Source organism: Bubalus kerabau, chromosome 18, assembly GCF_029407905.1.
Source record: "Bubalus kerabau isolate K-KA32 ecotype Philippines breed swamp buffalo chromosome 18, PCC_UOA_SB_1v2, whole genome shotgun sequence".
In the NCBI taxonomy this organism is placed as follows: Eukaryota; Metazoa; Chordata; class Mammalia; order Artiodactyla; family Bovidae; genus Bubalus; species Bubalus kerabau.
The window spans coordinates 70,551,689-70,572,836 of record NC_073641.1 but is presented as its reverse complement, the minus strand read 5'-3'; the positions used below and the strand labels follow the sequence as shown (position 1 = coordinate 70,572,836).

At 40.9% G+C, this 21,148-nt stretch overlaps 1 long non-coding RNA gene across 1 annotated transcript in view; it reads right to left on the bottom strand.

Annotated features, from left to right (window-relative positions):
- Positions 1-4,696: 4,696 nt before the first annotated feature.
- LOC129633139 (uncharacterized) overlaps positions 4,697-21,148 on the bottom strand; it is a 45,682-nt gene continuing 29,230 nt past the window's right edge. Inside the window, exons 2-3 of the long non-coding RNA XR_008704912.1 lie at positions 20,762-20,864; positions 4,697-4,881 (exon numbers count right to left, since the gene is read on the bottom strand). This is a non-coding gene — a long non-coding RNA (uncharacterized LOC129633139). The remainder of the gene's footprint in view (positions 4,882-20,761; positions 20,865-21,148) is intronic.

Here is a 21,148-nt window from a genome sequence, read left to right as displayed (position 1 = left end):
CTGAACAGCAACAACAATCTCACATCTGTACATGACTACTAGAAAAACCATAGCTTTGACTCTACAGACCTTTGTCTACAAGGTGATGTCTCTGCTTTTTAATATGCTGTCTAGGTTAGTCATAGCTTTCCTTCCAAGGAGCAAACATCTTTTAATTTTGTAGCTGCAGTCAACGTCAGCAGTTGACGTTTTGGAGCCCAAGAAAATAAAATCTACCACCTTTTCCACTTTTCCCCCTTCTATTTGCAACTAGTCTAAATACTTCCTTTTCATCCACGCTCAGTCACCCCTTCATTTCCACAGTGGAGTTGTTTATCACTTGGGTGGAGATCTACTCATCCTGTGAGCCAGTGTCCTTTCCTGGCATCACATTTTTATTCTCAAGGAAGGCCCTGGGCTAGACTTACTCAGTGTAATTCCATCTCCCTGCTCCTGCTGCTGCTGCTAAGTCACTTCCGTCGTGTCTGACTCTGTGCAACCCCATAGAGGGCAGCCCACCAGGCTCCTCCATCCCTGGGATTCTCCAGGCAAGAACATTGGAGTGAGTTGCCATTTCCTTCACCAATGCATGAAAGTGAAAAGTGAGAGTGAAGTTGCTCAGTCGTGTCTGACTCTTAGCGACCCCATGGACTGCAGCCCACCAGGCTCCTCTGCCCATGGGATTTTCCAGGCAAGAGTACTGGAGTGGGGTGCCATTGCCTTCTCCTCCATCTCCCTACCTGTAGCTTATTGGGCAAGAAGTGGGCATGTGGCTTATGCTGGAACAATCAGATTCCTTTTCCTAAGGATTTGTGTTTGGTACCTAGAAGCATCCAGTCAGTTTGTGAACTGAGCTGGAAATGTCTCTTGTAAGATTACAAGACGTGGGTACCACGTGGATGGAGAAACGGAATGAAGAATGAATATCACTGACTTTCAAGGGCGGCAGGAATGACCCAGAATGAGAGTCCTTGGTGCTGGAGGAGTTCCAAATGTTAGTGTCAGCTTGCTTTCTCCATGAGATCCACCTTGTTCCTGTCCCTGATGTCATGTTTTAAAATCTTCACTGCTATCTATTTCCTTAAAGAACAGTTTCTGAAACTTGAAAGTTGAGCCTATATTAATGCATATGGTTTTGGCAACTCTCAAATCTATTTTTTTTATCTTCAGTTTTCTCTACTAAGCTTCAGTTATACACCAACCTACCTGCCAGAGAGCCCAAACCTGCAAATTCCACCTTTTTCTCATTGATAAGGTTCATCTCATCATGTTGCTATCCACAGCATGTCCTTGCATTCTGCTTTGCCTTCTATGTTGAATCACCCCATGGCCCAGCAGAGCAAGGAAGATACCTTGGAGTTCAACTCAACTCCCCCATCCCCAGGCCCACTCAGCTCCATGCCAGGCTCCCTAGGGTGGGGGTGTGCCATGGACTGCTGTCCCATCAGTCTGGACGGTTCTTTTGTCTGTGTTCCACACTTATGCCCTTCACTCGGCACCTGGATATTTTCCAGGTCCACTTTGATAACAATGTTCAGGTCAATGTAATGAAGAAAACTCAATTTACGTGAACCAAATATACGACTCTCTAGAGAACCTAATTTAAAACCCTTTGTTACAATGTCCACAAGCAGAGATGTGAGAGAAGACGTCCAAAAGCAGAGATGGGAGAGAAAAAAAGAGGGGGGAGTGAAGAGGATTGGAAGGCCCTTGCCCTCAGAGGTGGAGGGGTCATCTCAGGACAATTGCTATTGCAAGGCACTAATGGTCAACCCTGGGGACCCAGCATCAAGAGTTGAAATGTGTCTGACCTGATATTGAGGAAATTGGAAGGACTAGATGAGAGATGAGATGAAAGGAAGGTAAAGAGAGCGAGAACAGTATGTTAATAGGAATAAAGGAATATGAGCAATGGCAGGACTGTGGCTGGTGTCAGAGCTTGAGCTTTTGGAAAGTTGAAAGCAATCTGCAGTCTCAGTAGCCATGGTGATGACGGGGTCTGGTGGAGAGGAAATGAAAACTGAACCCACAGAAGAAGTTGACTTATTCTGAAGGCAAGACTCTACAGTACTCATAGTTTCAAGAGCAGCGCTCGTGGGCAGTGGGCAGACCACAGAAGCTGAGGAGACTGAAAACTCTGAATCTCAAACTTTGGAAGAGCTCCCTGTATCTTCCCCAAGGTCATCCCCGAGCAGTCACTTTGTTTATACCCATTCTCAGAGCTGGAAGAAAATTTATTCATTTATTCAGTTTGAATCAAAAAAAATTCACATCAGCTCAATAGGATTAACATAATCAAACACCTAATTCTTTTACCCTCCAGGATAGCATTAGACTTGTTGTCAGGAGTTCTTTTCGGCTATAGAGAAAGATCTTATTTATAAGCGGCCTCAAAATCACCCCAAAACACATCATCAGTTAGACAGGTCCTGCCTCACCCACTTTTCTTACTTCTTCCCATTAAAAGTCACCAATCATTCAGATATTGTGTAACTGTTTATTTAAAAGAACCACAGAGTTCCTTGTTTGATGAGGTTCATAACAGAAATCTTTTTGTTACACACCAAGGGACTTATTTGAATATGACTTACCTAAGAATGATACTAGAGGCTTTCTAATCTGTTAGTTATTAAATGATTTATTCTAATTTATTGAAAAAAGTGAACACCATGGACCAGACTAGAGCTTGAAACTATTCAAATGGGGCCTTATTGGTTCCAGATGGTGGAGGGGAGATGCTCTTGAGAGCCTTCTGACATTCTCTGGGATTTGGTTTTGGATTCAGGGGTTCATTTACACCCCCTGGAAAACGGGGCAGGCCCCTGAGCTATATCGGGTCAGTGGGGCAGGACAGGGCTGTCACTGGCTTGAAAAATGGGTCACGGTTCAGACCAACCTTGGTAGAAAATGGTATGGTCCAGAATCCAGAGACAACCCTCCTCACTGGACAGTCCCAAGGCAGGACTTCGGGACTCGGAAGAGGGACGTGACCAGATACACACAGAGAAGAAGGAGGATTTCTTACCCTGAAAAGGCAGACTTCAGCTGATGGTTTGCAAGGCATATATCTACCCACCTGCCCAGATGGAAGCTACATGAGGATGTCTATATATTTCCATTACATTGACGTTAGATTTCCTTAGGCAAATAGCAACTAAAAAGTCATCTGACACTTCCAAGAAGAAAAATGCGTGAGGCAGCTCGGAGGGAGCATCTGACAGCGTTGTGGCTGTGCTGCCTGTGATTTAGGAAGTGCAGACAACACGGGGCTGGCAGGAAGTGTATTCAAGACAGGCAGGCTGGTTCCAGAATGGGAAGTAAAAGGGCACCTGCTGAATCTGTCAGGGGCACTTTCAAGATGTAGCACCAAAGACTTATATCACAAAGGTCACTCAGAGAAATACGAGTGCCACAAAGTTAAGTACATCTAGGGAAGACCAGATAATAGGAAATATCCCTTTTTCTTTTCAAAGCTGAAATGATAGATTGCAAAAACAGTAAAGCGAAGCACACGGCAGATATAAAGGGAGATCAAGACGATGGGAAAGAAATAAAATAGGAGGGTAATACAATAGAAGTGAAGCTGTAGAAATCATAAAAGGAATGCTTGGAAACAAGAGTGAAACTTATTGAATAAAGTAAAATTTATTCAGAACATTCAGATGGCGAGATTCAGAAAAATAACCCATGGAGTGACATTCTGGCTGATTGCAAGATGCTGTGAAGAATACATTTAAAAAAAAATTGTCATATGTTCTCCTAGAACACCGTATGAATAATTTAACAGGAATGCCAAGATTTATGAAAAGAGCATTATCAGTGAAATGTTAATGCCAGCCCCAAGAATTTGTCTTTTAGGTGAGGTTTTGGTTCTAATCTACATAATTATTTCTGTTTGCCGCCCCCGTGCTAAAAATGGAACAGAGAAAATTTCGAAGACCCTCAGCACGTGAGATGTGGTCCAAGATTTACTGCCTTGATGATTTAGAATATGTGTTAGCTGCTAATTGAACTGTTCCGGCAGTATCATCAACGGATGGGCCAGCCCCCTCCTCCTTTGCCGTCCGCACTTTGCCATGGCGTCGCTAACAGGATTTCCATGTGTCGCCCGTGGGATTTTTCCTTGCGCATCCTCTCAGTGGGGACACCTTTGCCACTAGGCAAGGCACAACCAGGGCCAGACTTTCGTGGAGGAGGAAAAGGAAACAATTCAGCACCCACTGCAGGCACCAAGTGATGTGACCTGCGGTTGCAGGTGAGGAGGCAGCCTTGGGCTGGGTACTTGCAAGGATGCCCTCCTGAAAGCTCTTACTGAAGCCACTGTCCACCGAGTGAGGGAGCATGCTGGGTTAAGTCCTACAATCTACATTAACACCACCAGCACGGGCATGGGTGGTGGCCATGGGTCACCTAGCCTGGGAAGATGCTCACAATCACCAGAGCAGAAACTGGAGTTCTTTGTTGAACCTCATGAAGAGAAGGATGAAATGAGATGCTTGACTCCTGTGTCCATGATTTTGTCTTTGCAACCCTTGGAGAATTGGGGAGCACTTCACACTCTGTTACATATGACACACACATCCTGCTTAGGAAAGAACAGCAGGTCCACTTGATTTATTCTTTTGCAACCTTTTGCCCCCAGCTAATATGTGCTTTACTCACTGATGCAAAGATAATTCAATTTACGGAATGTTATGCAAGCACTCATTGAACTTTATGGGACTCTCCAACACCAGCTGAGGTTATAAGGAAACTTATAAAGGAAACTGAAGCAATGGAGGACAAGGATTACAGTATTGACTTGCTGATGCTGTACTTTCAGACGTTTGTATGTAGACAGGCTTTATACGTCTCTCCCTTCATACTGGCTGGACAGGTTTCCAAAGATACCATCAGTTCTTTCTGGCTCATAAAAAAAGAAAGAAAGAAAGAAAAGATTGTCAAGGGAGGCAGTGCCTTCAGATTCCACAGAGACACAGGTCTAAATTTAATGGACGACACTGAGCCTCTCACACCAGCCTCCGCAGCTTCTCACGGGGTTGTTTGCAAGGCATCCCTAATGCCTTAGAAATAAAGCTCTTGTGCATGCTCAGTCGCGCTGTTTCTAAGTCATGTCCAACTAATTGCAATCCCATGGACTGTGGCCTGCCAGGCTCCTCTGTCCATGGGATTTTCCAGGCGAAAATACTCGAGTGGGTTGTCACTTCCTTCTCCAAAATGTCCTATAAACAGCCCTAAATTTAATTAACAATGCTTGAACTAGGTATGTCTTCATAAAGCCACCAAGCTAAAATAGACCAGATAACATTCAATTGTATATACAAGTAGTACTGAATAAACTAAATAAAATCCATAATCTAACAAGTGTCCATTCATGTGTAGCAAATGTCCTTGGGAAGCAAGTTTACAGCAATTTTTCAGGTACTGGTACTAAGCATGGTGCTCCTGAGCCCCTTCATCTGTCACCCCAAAGTCCTGCCAACAAGGCATCCCAAGGACCCAACAACAGAGAGTCGGCACAGACAAGGGCTGTGGGCATGTCTGTGACGCTCTGGTTCTGTGCAAAGGCCCTCGAAGCCCTCCATTCCTGTTGACCCCAGCTGCAGCCTCAGGCCCCCCCTTCCCACTCATCGCCTGCACCCCAAGCTCCCACTGGCTCCACCAGCTACTCTCCTCCCTACTCTCAAAGCTCCCACTGAGCCAAGAATCCCCTCTTTGCTCAACTTCTCTTTCCCCACTACACCTTGCTCTTAAGGACTCCTGCCCGTTCCAGATGATGCCATGTCCCCAGCAGCCCTTGCAGGGGCCGGTTTTTACTCTCCCCTGCTGTGTGGAGCACTTGCTGCTATGGAACAGGGCATTGCCTGCCCTGTTCTTGGCATTTTACGGGGGGTAACCCATTTCACCCTCTCAACAGCCCCATTTTGCAGACAAGCAAACGGGGTACTGAGGGGAGAGAGCCCTTTTGTTCCATTTGCAGCCTGGCGTCGTTTCTATTCCAGCCCCTCTGCAAACACCCTGCTCCACTGAGGCAAGCTCCTCAGAGGGTACCGTGCTGGGTCCTCATTATGGACGTGGACAAGCCTCCCGGATATGTCCCATCACTAAAGCGGTCAGCCTCTGGTCTGCTGTGTTCACCACATCCTGTCTCCTGAGGACTTGGGCAGCCGTCTGGAAGATGACATCAACGGTCCATGTCCTCAGCACTCGTGTGTCAATATTCCAGGGGTCACTTCCTCCAGCCGAGACAGTCACTGGCTTCCATGGCCACATTCTCAGAACATAGCGTGCATAACTAAACCCCATGTAGGCTATCAAACCCAAACTAAAGTCCACCTTTGCTCAACACTATTTTTCTAAATGGTACTTTCATCTGACTAGTACTTCCAATCTATTGATTTCATAACAATTAAAAAAAATTCTCATTGTCTTAAGCATAATTTTAGAAATTCACTACTTTCTTCTGACTTAAAAATGAATACAAGTCAACAGTGTAAAATGTCACCCTCCTGTACCCCAATTCAATTTGCGGAGTTCTCACCATATGCCTTCTGGACCTCACAGATCAAGAGTCTGTTTCTTAAGAAAACTTTCAAAATATGTTCCTGTGTATTCTAGCCAAAGCAAACAAGTGGTCTTAATGTCTGCATTTTTATTTAAAAGGTAGAATGCTGTGCACACTATTCATCTTCCCTTTATTCACTTAATAAATCTTCAGGATGCTTCTAGTAAGTCTAAAAGAGCTTTCTTTATCTTTTTTTTAACAAAAAAATAATAATCTTAGCCATCTTCAAGTATGCAGTTAGTAGTGCTGATTAGGTTTGTGTTGTTCTGCTACAGATCTCTCTCCAGAACTTTTTCATCTGGCAAAACTGGAACTGATTTTTTAAGCAGTGTAAGATAACGGTGCAATGTTCTTTTCGTGTGGATATCCAGTTTTCCCAACACTCTTTGTTGAAGAAGCAGTTCTTTCTCCACCGTGTGATCTTTACACCCTTGTCGAAGACCATGTAACCACGGACACCGTGGTTTCTGGGTCACCCATTCTGTTCTCTTGGTTTATATTTCTGCCTCAGTGTTAGCACTGCCCTCTTCTGCTTACTGTAGTTTTGCAACATGTTTTGAAATAAGGAAGAGTGGTCACCTCCAGACTTGTTTCTTGTTTTCAAGATTGTTTAGTTCTTTGGGGCACCTTGAAATTGGACACATAATTTAAGATGTCTTCTGTTTCTGAAAAAAAAATGCCTTTGGAATTTTAATAGATATTGCATTGAATCTGTATATCATTTTGGATGACTTAACATTTAAGCAATATTAAAAGTCTTTCAATCTACTATGGCTTTTATTTGTATTCTCTGTCTTTATTTTACTCTATTCTGTTATATGTTTGTATTGATTTATGTAGTTGGCAATTTAACAAATCTGTGCTTTGTTAACAATATTGACATCGGTACAATTTTGCTATTAGGAATAATGCCGTAGCAAATAACCACATAGACACATGCTTTCTGTTATGCTAGGATAAATTTCCAGGGGTGGAATTGCTGGGTCAAAATGCATAGGAGTTTGTAATTTTGAATAATGTGCCAAATCGCCCTCTACAGAGGTTATACTAATTTACACTTCCGATAGTCATGGTTTAGAATGCTCTCTTCTTCACTAATTTAATGAAAGTACATGATCAAACTTTCAGATTTTTTCAATGTAGTAGGCACAGCTTGGCACCTCAGTGTAATTTTAATGTGCTTTTCCTTTAGTAAAAATGTGGTTGACTATCTTTTCTTACGTTTCTATCTCCTTTCTTGTGATACCAGTTTATATATATTGCCTGTTTTTCTGTTGGGCTGTTGGTGTTTTCTTATCAGCTTGAGGAAAATGCTGTCTATTAGGGAGAATGGTACTTGGCTTGTGATATGTATTGTAAAAAGTCTTTTAAGTTTGACACTTATCTCAAGCTCTATTATTTTTTTTCTTTTTTGGTTCATACAGTAAATTTTAGCTTTTGCAATAAAATTTAATTATATTTTCTTTTATGACTTCTTGATTTTAGTCAGCTCTTTCTCCAAGATTATTAAGGCATTTTGCCATGCCTTCTGGTCCTTTAATAAGTTTACATTTTATAATTAAATCTTTGAACCATTTGAAGTTTTCTGAGGTGTGGTGTAAAGAATGGGTCCAACATTCCTGTTTTCATAAATCAATCCAGTTGTCCCAATACCATGTATTGAGAAGTCTATCTTTACTCCTCTTACTTAATTGCCATATTAATAAAATTCCAAAGTCCCAGGGCATTTCAGGGTATTTCCTTTGGTCTATCTCTTCATGTGCCAGGACCCTAACACTTTATTAATGGAGAGTTTATTATGTGTTGTAAGATCTGGTGGGGCTGTCCACCTTCCACTGACTTTTCTCTCATAATGTTCTCTGACTTTTTTCACTCCATATGAGCTTTAAGGACCTTTAATTTTACTGCTCCCAAAATATCTCTTGGCATATTTTTAATAGAACTATGTGAAATTTGTAAATTAAATTGTAAGAACTTCATAAATCTTTATTTTTGAATATTCATGTTCAAGAACATGGTATGCCTTTCATATGTTCAATTATTTTTGTGTTCTTTGTATAATATTGGAAAGGTTAATTTAAGTAAGTATTGTTTTTTCCTCTTGAATTTAGTCATTTTATATTTGAGTATATTTGGGTTTCATTACTTTAAATGGGCATTTTTCCATTACACAGGTGTGTGTATATATATATATATATGTAAATTATATATATATATCAGTTTATATATAAATTATTTTTTCACTTTGCACAATTTCTGAATTTTTATATTATTTTCAAAAGTATTTTGTCGATTCCCTTGGTTTTTTCATGTCACATATGATCATATAGTGAGAAAATTATTTTATCTTTTCCAGTTTTTTTCAACTTGCTTTATTTCTTATCTAATTGCATTGGTTAGTGCCTCCTCCCCAGCATTAAAGGATGCTGGTTTTATACTGATAGTCAAAGGGATATTTTGCATACTAACATATCAGCAGTATATATCGACGTGTAGATATGAAAAATCCTAAATGTGAAATGAATAAATATAATCAAAGAACACTTTGCTGACATAATTATTTAATAATCTTGAGCTGATTCCAGATGGTAGGATGGTTGAATATTAGGAAAGCTATTGATCTAATCCATAATATTAAAGATCTAAAGAAAAATATGCTCATCTCCATACATGCTGACAGACATTTGGAAATATTCAACAACTATTCATGATTTTAGAAAAAATTAATAAATCAAAAACAGATGGCCATTTCCTAATTGATAAAATGTGTCTACTCTTGCCCAAAAGCCAGAATCACACTCAATGGTGAAACACAAGAAGCAGTGCCAGTTCTTGTATTGTGTTCGTGCCCTAGTGTGCGGGTTATTTTAGGGGACATTCCACAGTCAGATACAGAGGAAACATGATCTCTGTTTCCTGGAGACAGCATTTGCTGTATTTAAGGTAAATCTCCTTTACTGACGACATTATTAATGCTTATGGCTCTTCTAGTTCTTCTCGCAGTTTCGGTGGTTTGTGCTTCATTAATACAGCAGCTGTGCTGGTTCATGCATAGATGTTCAGAACTGCTACACCTTTCTCATCAATAGTTCATTTTTATATTATACTTTCTTTTAAATCTTGTTTAAAGGTTTCACCCAAACTCCTTATTTCGTTTGATTTTAAAATTAAGTCACCTGCTTTCTCTTTTCCTCTTATAGCTCTTTGCTTGTTCTTTTGTTTTAAAGTTTTAAAATCACTGGGACGACCCAGAGGGATGGAATGGGGAGGGAGGAGGGAGGAGGGTTCAGGATGGGGAACACATGTATACCTGTGGCGGATTCATTTTGATATTTGGCAAAACTAATACAGTTATGTAAAGTTTAAAAATAAAATAAAATTTAAAAAAAAAAAGAAAAAAATAGCAACTAACCAAATTAAAAAACAGAACCAGTAACAAAGCATAATATTAATAAAATATTAATAAAAAAAATAAAAAAATCACAACATTTTAAGTGGAACAATATAAATTTGGCTTTTACTTTAAAATGTGTTTATTTACATTCATCAAAATAATAAATATGTTTTGTTTTAGTCCTTTCATATAATTTTGTGTATTATTTATGCGTAAAGCCTTTAATAGGTGTTCAACTTTTTTGTGCTTTTTTGGTGAATAGATTTTTTGTATTTAGGAAGGCTGGCATTTTTGGTTTTTCGTTTTAGTGATTACCCTTATAATTAAAACTTAATTTAGCACCCTTCATCTTTCCATTATTTAGGTAGTAGCTATTAATACCTCCTGTACATAATAAGTAATAGTAAATATGGCATCATTTTTATGAGAATTTTTTTTTAGCATTAGCATTATTTTGTTAAATATCTTTCTATTTTTTCCTAATGTTCCACTTAAAAAGAGATATCCTAGTCATAAAAATTGTGATCGTTTTTATCTTTGTGGAATCTTGGCTGGGTGCCTTCCTTCACGTCATGAAAGCAAATTCCGCTCGTGTGGTTATGCTCAGCCGTCCTCATCAGGAGGTGCAGTCATGGTTTCATGCGTTTGGAGTTTAGTTTCCATGGTCACTGCTTGATTGGCTGAAGTTCTTCGTCTGTAGTTTTCATGGAGTTCTTGGAAAAAAAGAATAGTCCTTGGTTCTTGCATGCTAAAGATAATGATTTTGCAAGTCCTTGGTTCCTGCATGCTAGCAATAATGATTTTGACAGGATGGAGCTAACTTTTAGGTCAGTTTTTCCTTGACCAAAAATATGGTCTTTTAAAGTAATTATAAATTGTCTTCATTTCAGAAAGAAATTTGCTCAGGAAGTTGTCTCTCTCTCTGGAAAGCTACATGTTAAAGGAGGAGATGGATTTTTGGAGTTCGTGGCATCTGAAAAGTCACTTTTTGCTCTAAAGAAAAATTTAGTTTTGTTTCATTTGTTTTATTTTATACTTTTGGAGACTTCAGTGACGGAGAAATTAGATTTTCATATAAACTTTAGGTTAATTGTTGATTTCAATAAGAATGCCTACAGAGATTTTAGTTAGGATTACTTTGAATTTATAAATCTGTGAGAGGAAATTGGGGCTTCCCAAGTAACTCTAGTGGTAAAGAACTCACCTGCCAATCCAGGGGACATAAGAGATGCAGGTTCAATCCCTGGCTTAGGAAAATCCCCTGGTGGAGTGCATGGCAATCCATTCCAGCACTCTTCCCTGCAGAATCCCATGGACAGTGGAGCCTAATGGCCTATGTGTCCAAAGAGGTGGACACGACTGAAGTGACTTAGCACTCATGTTCAAGGGAAATTGACATCTTAACAAAACTCAGACTTCCAATTCATGAAAAAAAGTTGGATAATCTTGTGTATATATGTGTGTATATATACGACTAACACATATGTGTGTATGTGTAAATATATATTTATTAGTTCTTTGATTTTTCTCTTCTGTTTACTATTTTGCAAATCTCAAACAATTTTGTTGGGTCTGTCTCTAAATATTTCAAGTTTTTTGGCATTACTGAAAATTTTTTCTTTAAAATTTTCCTATCTAATTGTTTATATCTAGTATATAAAAATATATCTAGTATATAAAAATGCAGTTCTTTTTGTTGGCTTTCAATACCACAATATTGCTGAACTCTTGTAATATTTACTACTGTTTTTCTAGATGCTTTGGAATTTTGAAAATAGATAATCTAGTCTATAAATAGAAATAAGTTTAGCTTTTATTTTTAATCTCCTATAATGCCACTTCTCTCTTTTCCTTAATATACTGTACGGGATAGTTCCTTCACATGCTATTTTGGTAGGCAGAATAATGCCCCCACCCCCAAAAAAGATGCTCAGACCCTAATTACCAGAGTTTGTGAAAATATTGCCTTAAGTAGAAAAAGGGACTTTGCAGATGTGATTAAGAATATGGACTTTGAGGTAAAGTGATTATTCTGGATTATCCAACTGGACACAATCAAATCATGCTAGAATTTAAGATTACAGGAGTCCTTTCATGTAGGGTTAACATGGCTGAGAGAAAGAAAAGAGAAGACCTCTGGTTGTAATACAGGCTCAGCCACTGTTGGTGACTTTGAACATGGTGAAAGGGACCATTAGTCAGAGTGTGGGTGGACTCAAGGAAAGTGGAAACAGCCTTCAAGGACAGACAGCAAGACTCTGGGGACTTCAGTCCTACAACTGCAAGAAACTGAATTCTGCCAACAATCTGAATAGGCGGGAAGTGGGTTCACCTCTCAGGCCTCCAGTCAACAGGGTTCCTGCTGACAACTGGATTTTCAATTCTGACCCATAGATAGATAAAATAATAAATACAAGCGATCCTAAGACACAAAGTTTTTGATGATTTATTGGCTCATCAATAGAAAACTAATATAGGTATTGAATAGAAATGTTGATAGGAAACATCCTTGTTTTTATTCTCAATCAATCAATGTATTTTATTCAATCTTGGGGTAAAGTATTGTCTATCACCATGAAGTATAATAGCTATGATTCTGTGCAGCCTGCCCTTCTCAAGTTAAGGAAGCTTATTTTTCTGCTTTTTGTTTTAATAAAGCATAGTTGTTGGATTTTGTCAATGCTTTGTCTACAAAGCAAACAAACATTATGGAGATAATGTTTTTTCACCTGCAGCATATTCATATAGCAAATTATATTGATCAGTTTGCAAATGTTAACTGAGCCTTGTATTTCTGTTGATAAGTACCATTTAATCATGAGTTATTATGCTTTTTTTAATAATGCTAGATTTCATTTCCTTACATTTTTAGAGCTATTGATCTATACTTTTTGTTTCTGTGGACTATCTTTGTCTAGTTCTGATATCAGAATAATGCTGGGCTAATAAAATAAACTTGCAATTTTCTCTATCCTGTATTTTCTGGACGAGATTATGTAGAACTGGTATTGGTATTATCTCTTCCTCAGGTGTTGATAGAATTTGCCAGTAAAGATACTTGAATTCAGTGATAATAGTTTAAACTAAAACTTTATATATATATATATATATATATATATATATATATATACTATCAGGTAATCTATTTCTTCTTGAATGAGCTTTGATACTTTGTATTATTCAATCAATCTATTTGTTTAGTCTATGACATTGTATACTGTATGTGTCTTTAGTATTAATATTGCTCTGCTCTCCTTTTAATATCTGCAGATTCTCTAGTGATGTCATTTTTTAATTTCTGATATTAGTAATTTATGTCCTCTCTCTCTTTTTTTTTTTTGATCAGTCTGGCTAAAAGGTTCATCAGTTTCATTGATCCTTTTGAAACAATCTCCTTTAATTCCATTGATTTTTCTTTTTTTCTGTTTTTAATTCCATTGAACACTACTGTTAAGTTTCTCATTTCCTTTTTTTATGATTAAGTTTAATTTTCTTCTCCTCTGTAATTTATTCCTGTGTAAGTTTTAGCAATTAGTTTGAAACATCTGTTATTTTCAGTGTAAGCATTTAAAGAAAATTTCCTTCAAAGAATTGTTTGATCTCCAGCTTATAAATTTGTATACAATGTCTTTTAATTGCAATTCATTTTAATTTATATTCCAATTCTCTATGTGACTGACTCTGATTCATGAACTATTTAGAAGCGTACTGTTTATTTCTCAAATTTTGGAGAGCTATTTAGTTATCTAATATTGATATCTAGTTTATTTTATTGTAGTCAGTGAAAAATATTGTGCACAGCTTCAACTATTTTAAGTATTTTGAAGTTGATTTTTTTGAGACAGCAAATCAGTTTTCTCAATGCTATTTGATGCACAATCTATTTCTCGGTAGTTTAGAACGTCAGCGTTACAGGATACACTGACCTCACACATTTCTGAACCACATAAAAGTATTTGCACTGTTTAATGCATCTCCACAGAAAATACATTTAATTTGTATCACAGGTTTGTGCATGTGAACTTTATTCCAAAGAAAACCTATTATAGGCATAAAACCATGAGTGATTCTCAGGACATATTTATTTTTCAAATCATCTTGGAAAAAGTTGTAGATTTTTTCAGGGATTTGACTTATCCTTGTCAATAACTATTTTTAGCCAAGTACTTTTGTAACATATTATTGGCTATTCTGGACTCTTTCATGCAATATGAGTTAAAAATCTCTTATGTAATTAAAGAAGGGCATTGTTTTCAATCTGGGCTTGACTTGCAGAATTGTGGATGTCAAGATCATGAAGATACCGTTGATTTAAGACTGCACGTGTTACTACGGTTTGTGCTAGACTTGGAAAGAATGTTCAAGTCATACTCTCAGATCCAAGGACAAAGGTGAAGACTTTTTTAAAAATTTCTAATCATTTATTTTTTAAAGCACTTGACAAGGGTAGTCAGTGATGCACACAAAAAAAACCAGGAGAATCCTTCTGCCTGCCCTAGGGGAACAGCAGCGGGAAGAGACAGGCATGCAAGTCATAGGAAAGGTGACATGGAGCGAAAGTAAGGGAGCGTGTGTGCTTCGTTACCCAGGTTTTCTGTATCTATATCCATATCTGTCTATATTTATACACAAAGGTAAAAAGCAACCTTTTGAAATAATCCTCGCTGCGAAAGGCTGAGAAAAAAGAATGAGAATAAGCTTCCCTGAAAAAGTGCTTTCAAGTTCGTAGTAGCTCAGGGGGCCTTAGAGAATTTACCTTAAGAGAGAAATCCAAGCTCCTGACAGAATGAGGGAAAGAGGCTGTGAACTAAAAATCAGTTATTGTAAACTGAAGCACTTCTTCTAGAACAGAAGTGCATGAAATAAGGAGGCATTGCATAGACAGAAGTGTCCCTCTCTTAGTGTTTTTTTTTTGTTTGTTTTAAATAGAGGGTACATTTAAGGAAGTTGGTAATAGGAAGTGAACAAAAACAGAGCATAGAGCCGTGCAAGCCACTTCTCAGTAAGAGATCTCTCAGTAATGAATAGGTCCTTAGAGTTGTTCTCTGGAAAATTACATTTTTTTTTTTTTGAGGAGTATTTCCTATACATGTACACAGACACATCTACACAATTATTATTTTTTTCAATCAGGAAAGCATCTTTGCCCCTGGACGACATTTCATATTGACCGTGCCTTCCAGGATATTTGTTCATTGATGATTGAGATCCCATATTTATGGAGGAAATATTTTCTTTTTTTTTCTTTACCTCCCTCAAGGCACAGCTATCTTGCATCTTTGCGAAGTACCCAGGGCAGAGTACTCTGGTGCTATCTGTTAATACCAGAAGGTTCTACATTACATATTTTATGTTAAGATGCAAAACAGTGTCCTCTAGGGGCCTCAGATCTTTGAGGAAAAACGATATTTTTGTAATGAGTTTGTGCCTTTCCTTCATCCAGTCACTTTTCTACACATAGAGGGATATGACTTTTGGGACACTTTCTCCTTCGTCATGTTATAAGGAATTTTCCATAAAGGATTTATTGGATGTAGAGAAAGTGAAACACATGCATGAATTAAGTGGCTAGAAAACAGAAACCCAGAGTAGTGAGTGTCTTGGGTTCATGGTTAATTTTTAAATCTCTTCCAGGTAACATGGGCCCATTTTATCTGATATGTTGACCTAACTAGAAGCCTTGGGGGTTAGCCTCCGAATTGGGTTTACTTCTTTTTAGGGTCCCTCTTCTTTCAGAGAAGCAACAAAGGAAGAAAGAACACTGCTGTTTTTACACAGAGCAGGCAACCCCTGAATAGTCACAATTTCACTATTCTGTTCTAAATATAATAGCAACTGTGCAAAAACGTCTATATGTATATTATTGGGCAAGGGGACGCGAGGGAAACCGCAGATGACAGCTAGTCACGACTGTCAATCTGCACGTTTAATGAGAAAGGCTGCCCGATTTAATGAATCCTGGTCCTTCATGCTGGCATCATTTTCGGCAGAACTTGCATCTTAACACCTCGGTGGCGTCACTTTTCAGCCCCTTTATGGCAGCTCGATGTGCCGTGATGGAAGGCGTTTGCCTTGTGAACTATTAAGCCTATACAAGCAATCACAACTCATTTACTGAGATGGAGAAGGTAGGGCAAGGCGTGTGTGTGTGTGTGTGTGTGTGAGAGAGAGAGAGAGAGAGAGTGCTCATGAGCACATAGAGGAAGAGGGTAGGGGGAGGACACATGAATGACTGAGCAGTCTAAACTCAGATGTTTAATTGCACCAGTCATGTCCTGTGAGCCTTAGCACAAGGGACCAAACAAGAAGAAAGGAAAAAATAGCATTTTATGTCACAAGCGCCAGGTAAAACCAAACCTAACTGGGTCGCAGTGACGGAGAGACCAGCAGGCCTGTGGCCCCCAGGTGCCTACTTTTGCCACGGCCTGTGGCCTGAGGCAAGCTGGTTCTGGGCCCCAGCCCTGGTCCTGCCTTTGTCTAAAATGCCTCTCCCCCTTTCTCCCTCTGCTGCAGACGTAAAGCTGGAAGGCAGGGTGAAGCCCTTTCTCTTACCTCCGGGATTTGGTGGGATTTCGGTTCCAACTTACTCTGCACGCCTGCTCTCTGCATGGCTGCTCCTCTGAGCTGTGCACCACCCAGACACACGTAAGATGCAAGAGGCAGGTGTGTTTCATCTCAGTCACTACTTAGAAAAAGGAAAAGAACCATCCCAGCACCCTCGGGTGACACACACTCAGTGTCAAGGCCATGAGAGAGGCTCCGCACCCTGCCGCCCGCCCCTGCCCTCCCCCATGCGCCCACCTGCCGTTCTGCTTGTCCTTTAAGGATGAGAGATGCCCGCGCTTTCTCTGTGGTCCCAAGACCTCTGCCTGGTATTAATAGATTCGAGGTGGAAGAGCACAGGTTGTGTTGCCGCAGTGGAAACAGGGAGAGGAACAAATAATTCAGGTTAGGGTGACTCTAGAGGCTGATGACTCTGATGACTAGCTGCTGTCACGGGCAAACAGCGGAGCAGCGGAGATAGGGGACGGGAAACTCAGGAAAGGGGGCAGCCCCCGCACATGCAGACCTTCCTGCTGGACTCCTGTGTCCCCTCACCCAGCCTGCTGCCAGGCCTGTGAGAATGCTGCCACCTGCTGCCGCACCCCGTGTGAGGACGCGACACCTTCCCTTGGCTGGAGCCCTAGGAGGGGAGGGAGGAGGGAGAGGAGCAGGCGAGGAGGTCTCTGCTCAGGGCCAAGCCAAACACCCCTCCCTGGACAGGGTTTCCAGGGGTGCTGGGTGGGCTCTGCAGGCGGGACCCATCTTAGATTGCCCCTGCTCACCCCAGAAGTGTTGGTTCAGGTGGAACCAACACATACTAGAGCCCCCACGTCCCAGAGGCATGAGACACCCCGCATCTGGGCGTTCTTTGCGAAGCTGTGGGCACCTGGGATGCTCTGCACTAACAGGCTTTCTGCGCTGGCATTCCGCTCCTGGGCGGCAGGATTTACAGTCTCAGCAACTGAAGGGCTACAGACCAAACACCAAGGCAGCTGGCATTTTCCTTCTCCACAGAGATAAAGGAAAGTTAAAAGTAGTCTCTCTCTGGCTGTGCTGTGGTGAGGAAGCGTGGCTGTAAATAATGAGAACTCGTGTGACTGTGTTGTCTGTCTGAACGTGTCCCTGTGTCTAGTAGGTGAAGACACAGCAAGAGGCACCGGCTTCTCCCTTCCCCAGGGTCGCTGGCTTCGTGGGCTCCTCCCCAGCCTCGTCTCCAGCTCCGTCAGGTCACTCTCAGCAGGTCTTCCTCGTGTTTTCTTGTCTTGCAGGTGGAAGTTTGCTATGCATGAAGTCGGTGCCTCCTAATGGGCTTCAGCTATTTTGTGATTATTTATTTTTTTTAGATTTTTGTTTGGAAAGTGATTCTCAAACGTTTCCTTGTTACTGTTCCTTGGTTTGAGTGAAAAAAAAAGTTGATTTTTTGGACTCTGTGAATGGAAGAAGATTTGAATTATTTTTCAAAGTGACTATTTCAGAATTGACCTGGAGCTCCCTAAAGGGTGATTTAGCTATCTGATGTCAGAGATGTAGGTCAGTGAGCACGGCTTGCTGAGTGGATGGATAATGAGGGGTAGATGGGGGTTAATAGGGATCCAGTGCCTGCCAAGGGGAGGACCACATTTTGAGCACACCACGGGGGCAAAGATGGGGACCTGGGATCCCGCGGCCTCTGAAGGAAGAGGATGGGAACCACAGTGCCCTGGAGGCATGAAGCCAACACCAGGGGAGATGCTTGTGATCAGTCCTATAATATTAACTGAGGGGAACTAGAAACAGAAAAGCACTGTTACCCAAGCAAAGCAACTGCTGAGGATTCTTTTTCTAATCCGGCCCCACAATGGTGGGCTTAGAGCCTTGCACCCCCCAGCCTCCCCCCAGCCAGCTCATCTGCATTTCCAGGGAAGGCAAAAACTTCCTCTGGACTGACTTCTGAAAAAAAAACTGTTCAAAGTAGGACATTTTATTTTGGCTTCTGATAATAATGGGTGTTCTGAAATGAGTATTTGAAGAAGTATATATTTATCGTATAAGGCTTCCCAGGTGGCGCTAGTGGTAAAGAACCTGCCTGCAATACGGGGAGGACCAGGTTGGATCCTTGGGTCAGGAAGGTCCTCTAGAGAAAGGAATGGCAACCCACTCCAGTATTCTTGCCTGGAGAATCCCATGGACAGAGAACCTGTCAGGTACAGTCCATGGAGTTGCAAAGAGTCAGACACAACTGAGCAGACATGTGATGTGAACTGGAGGGATGAGGCAGCTCAGATTTATTGTATTTCTTCAAAATAAAAAGGGCAATTATCGCCTGGAAAAAAAACTACGGGAGGAAGAGAAGTTCAGTGACAGTGTGTGTTACCCTGAGAACAAAGTGCCTTCCCCACTTCTTTACCAGACTTGGATATTTTGTATCAGGTGGTAGGTTTTGATTTTACTAGATAAGTCAAAGTATCATGAGTTCCTGAAAACTGCACCAGGTTTTGGTCTCCGATTATAATGTAGCCTCTGTGATCCTCTATCTGTAACTTCCTGTCTTAAAAAAGGTGTCACCTCCCCATGCCCACACACTTTTACACACAGCTCATCAAATATTTTGAGTAAAACCCACAGAGTCTAACAGGATGATGATTGCTTTCCAGGCGCTCGGCTGGAAACAGGCTCCTCTGCGTTGTTGTGGCCACAGCGCACGATCAGTTTACTGAGGACAGAGGAACCTGAGAGGCTGAATGGCGTCCGTGAGGTCGCAAAAGAGCTAGACGTGACTTAACGACTAAGCAACACAACGCATCCTTAGGAAATTGGTCACTGATCCCATTGCCTTAAAAAGCAGTGGTACTTGGCCAGCGAAAATGAACTTAGGTCCAACTCAGCTCATAGGAAGGCATCTGAAAAGATGGCCAAGGCAAAGTTGCTTGGAGGAAAATTATGATACCTTCTTGTAAGGCATCCTAAATGTTTTGTTTCATATAAACACGGGCTCCCGTGGCATTGCACTTCCATAAGCAAATCAGGTGTTTCTCTGTTCCCTGATGTCAGCAGATATCAATCCCTGATTGATATTTACTTTATTCCCAGGGATCAGACTTCAAACAGCTATCCTCTGTAATAGAGTATAGAGCGAAGCGATGGAAAGGGAGAATGATACCGATCACCCCTTTGGGCAACAGCAATTCACTCTGATCCCCGACCTGTCTGCTGAGATTTGCTCTATCAGATCTAACGTGTTAAGGTTCCAGCTCCTCAGATAATTCACATTCCAACATGTGCTACAATTTACATGTCATGTATTTATTTCTGAGTAGGTTGTTTGCAATGTAAATATGTAATATTCATTCACTATAACTTCAAATCATTTTTTTGTAAGAATAGACCTTACAACAACATTATCACTTTCTGAGTCACAGACCAAACCAATTTTGCCTAACCAAATTGTGTCCTTTATTTCTTTCCAGTTTCTCCTAAATTTTCCCACTGACTTTGATTGTTTTCCAGATATCTTTTTCTGAGTTTTCTGCCAACGTCCCTTTTGAGAATTCCCCCAAAGCGCTATGTGAGAAAGACAAAACGCTGTTCACTGTTATCTACGGCTCTTTTCATTCTCTCTCGTAAATCAGTCCTTTCAGCGCTTTATCACGGCTGCGTCTCTTCTTTGTACTTTTGAGTTTGTCAACATCATTTGGATAGTGAGGCTCCCTGACTCATATGGGTCTATCCAGATGATAGACACTACGCCAGGATCTCACAACTTCACAACACAGAAATACCATGTAGGGATTCACAGCCACACACACATACACACAACACCCCTGCACCCATTCCAGCAGTCCAATCAATTTAAAGACCTGTCTTGTCTTAACTCTCAATACAGACGGAGGCCTCTACATTGCAGCCTGGTGCCAGAGGGCTTATACATAAACCCTGCTTGACTTGGAAATCAAAGAGAGGTGAGCAGAGTTCACATTTTCTCATGCTGAGGTATGAGGCTTGCCAGGAGACAAGACTAGGCTAATAAGGTCTGGAACCGGCTTTATCTAGTTAATCGCAGCCTTTGACATCACAGGACAAGACGCTATTTCCCCGTTTGTGTCCTCAGGAAGCGCCACGGGGAACGCGGGCATGAAAGATGTTCCGTGCACCAGCGAGTCGAGTGAACTTGCAGAGTGAGCGGCAGGAACTGGGCGCCTTTTCCCTGTGCTGCAGTCACTGGAGGAGGGTAATTGATGATGCTGACAAGTCATGGGTGGTTCTCCCTGCTTTGCCGTCTACCTTTGTTGGTGGTTTCTCACCTGCCCCAGAAGTCCCAAATTGTCCTTCAGAGTCTGGTCTTCTTCCTGAGATGCGTGCATCCTGCATGGCATTGCAGGGTCTCCCGAGCAAGGCTTCAGAGACCTGAGGAAAGAAGAATCACTGTCATTGGTGCCACCTAGATGGCACAGAAGCCTCTGAGCTGGCGAATCTGCCCCTGAACAAGCGGACAAGCAAACCCAACTCCCCCTCTGAAGACGTCTCATGAACAGTTTTTAAAATGGTAATTTTAATTAAATTGGAATGTATTCGAGTCATCACGTGCATTCATAATTTGGTATTAACAAATGTGATGAAAAATCATTTAATCCGGGGTGTCCCTTCTTTCTATTAAAAAGCTTTATGGATAGTAATTAACCTCCAATTAA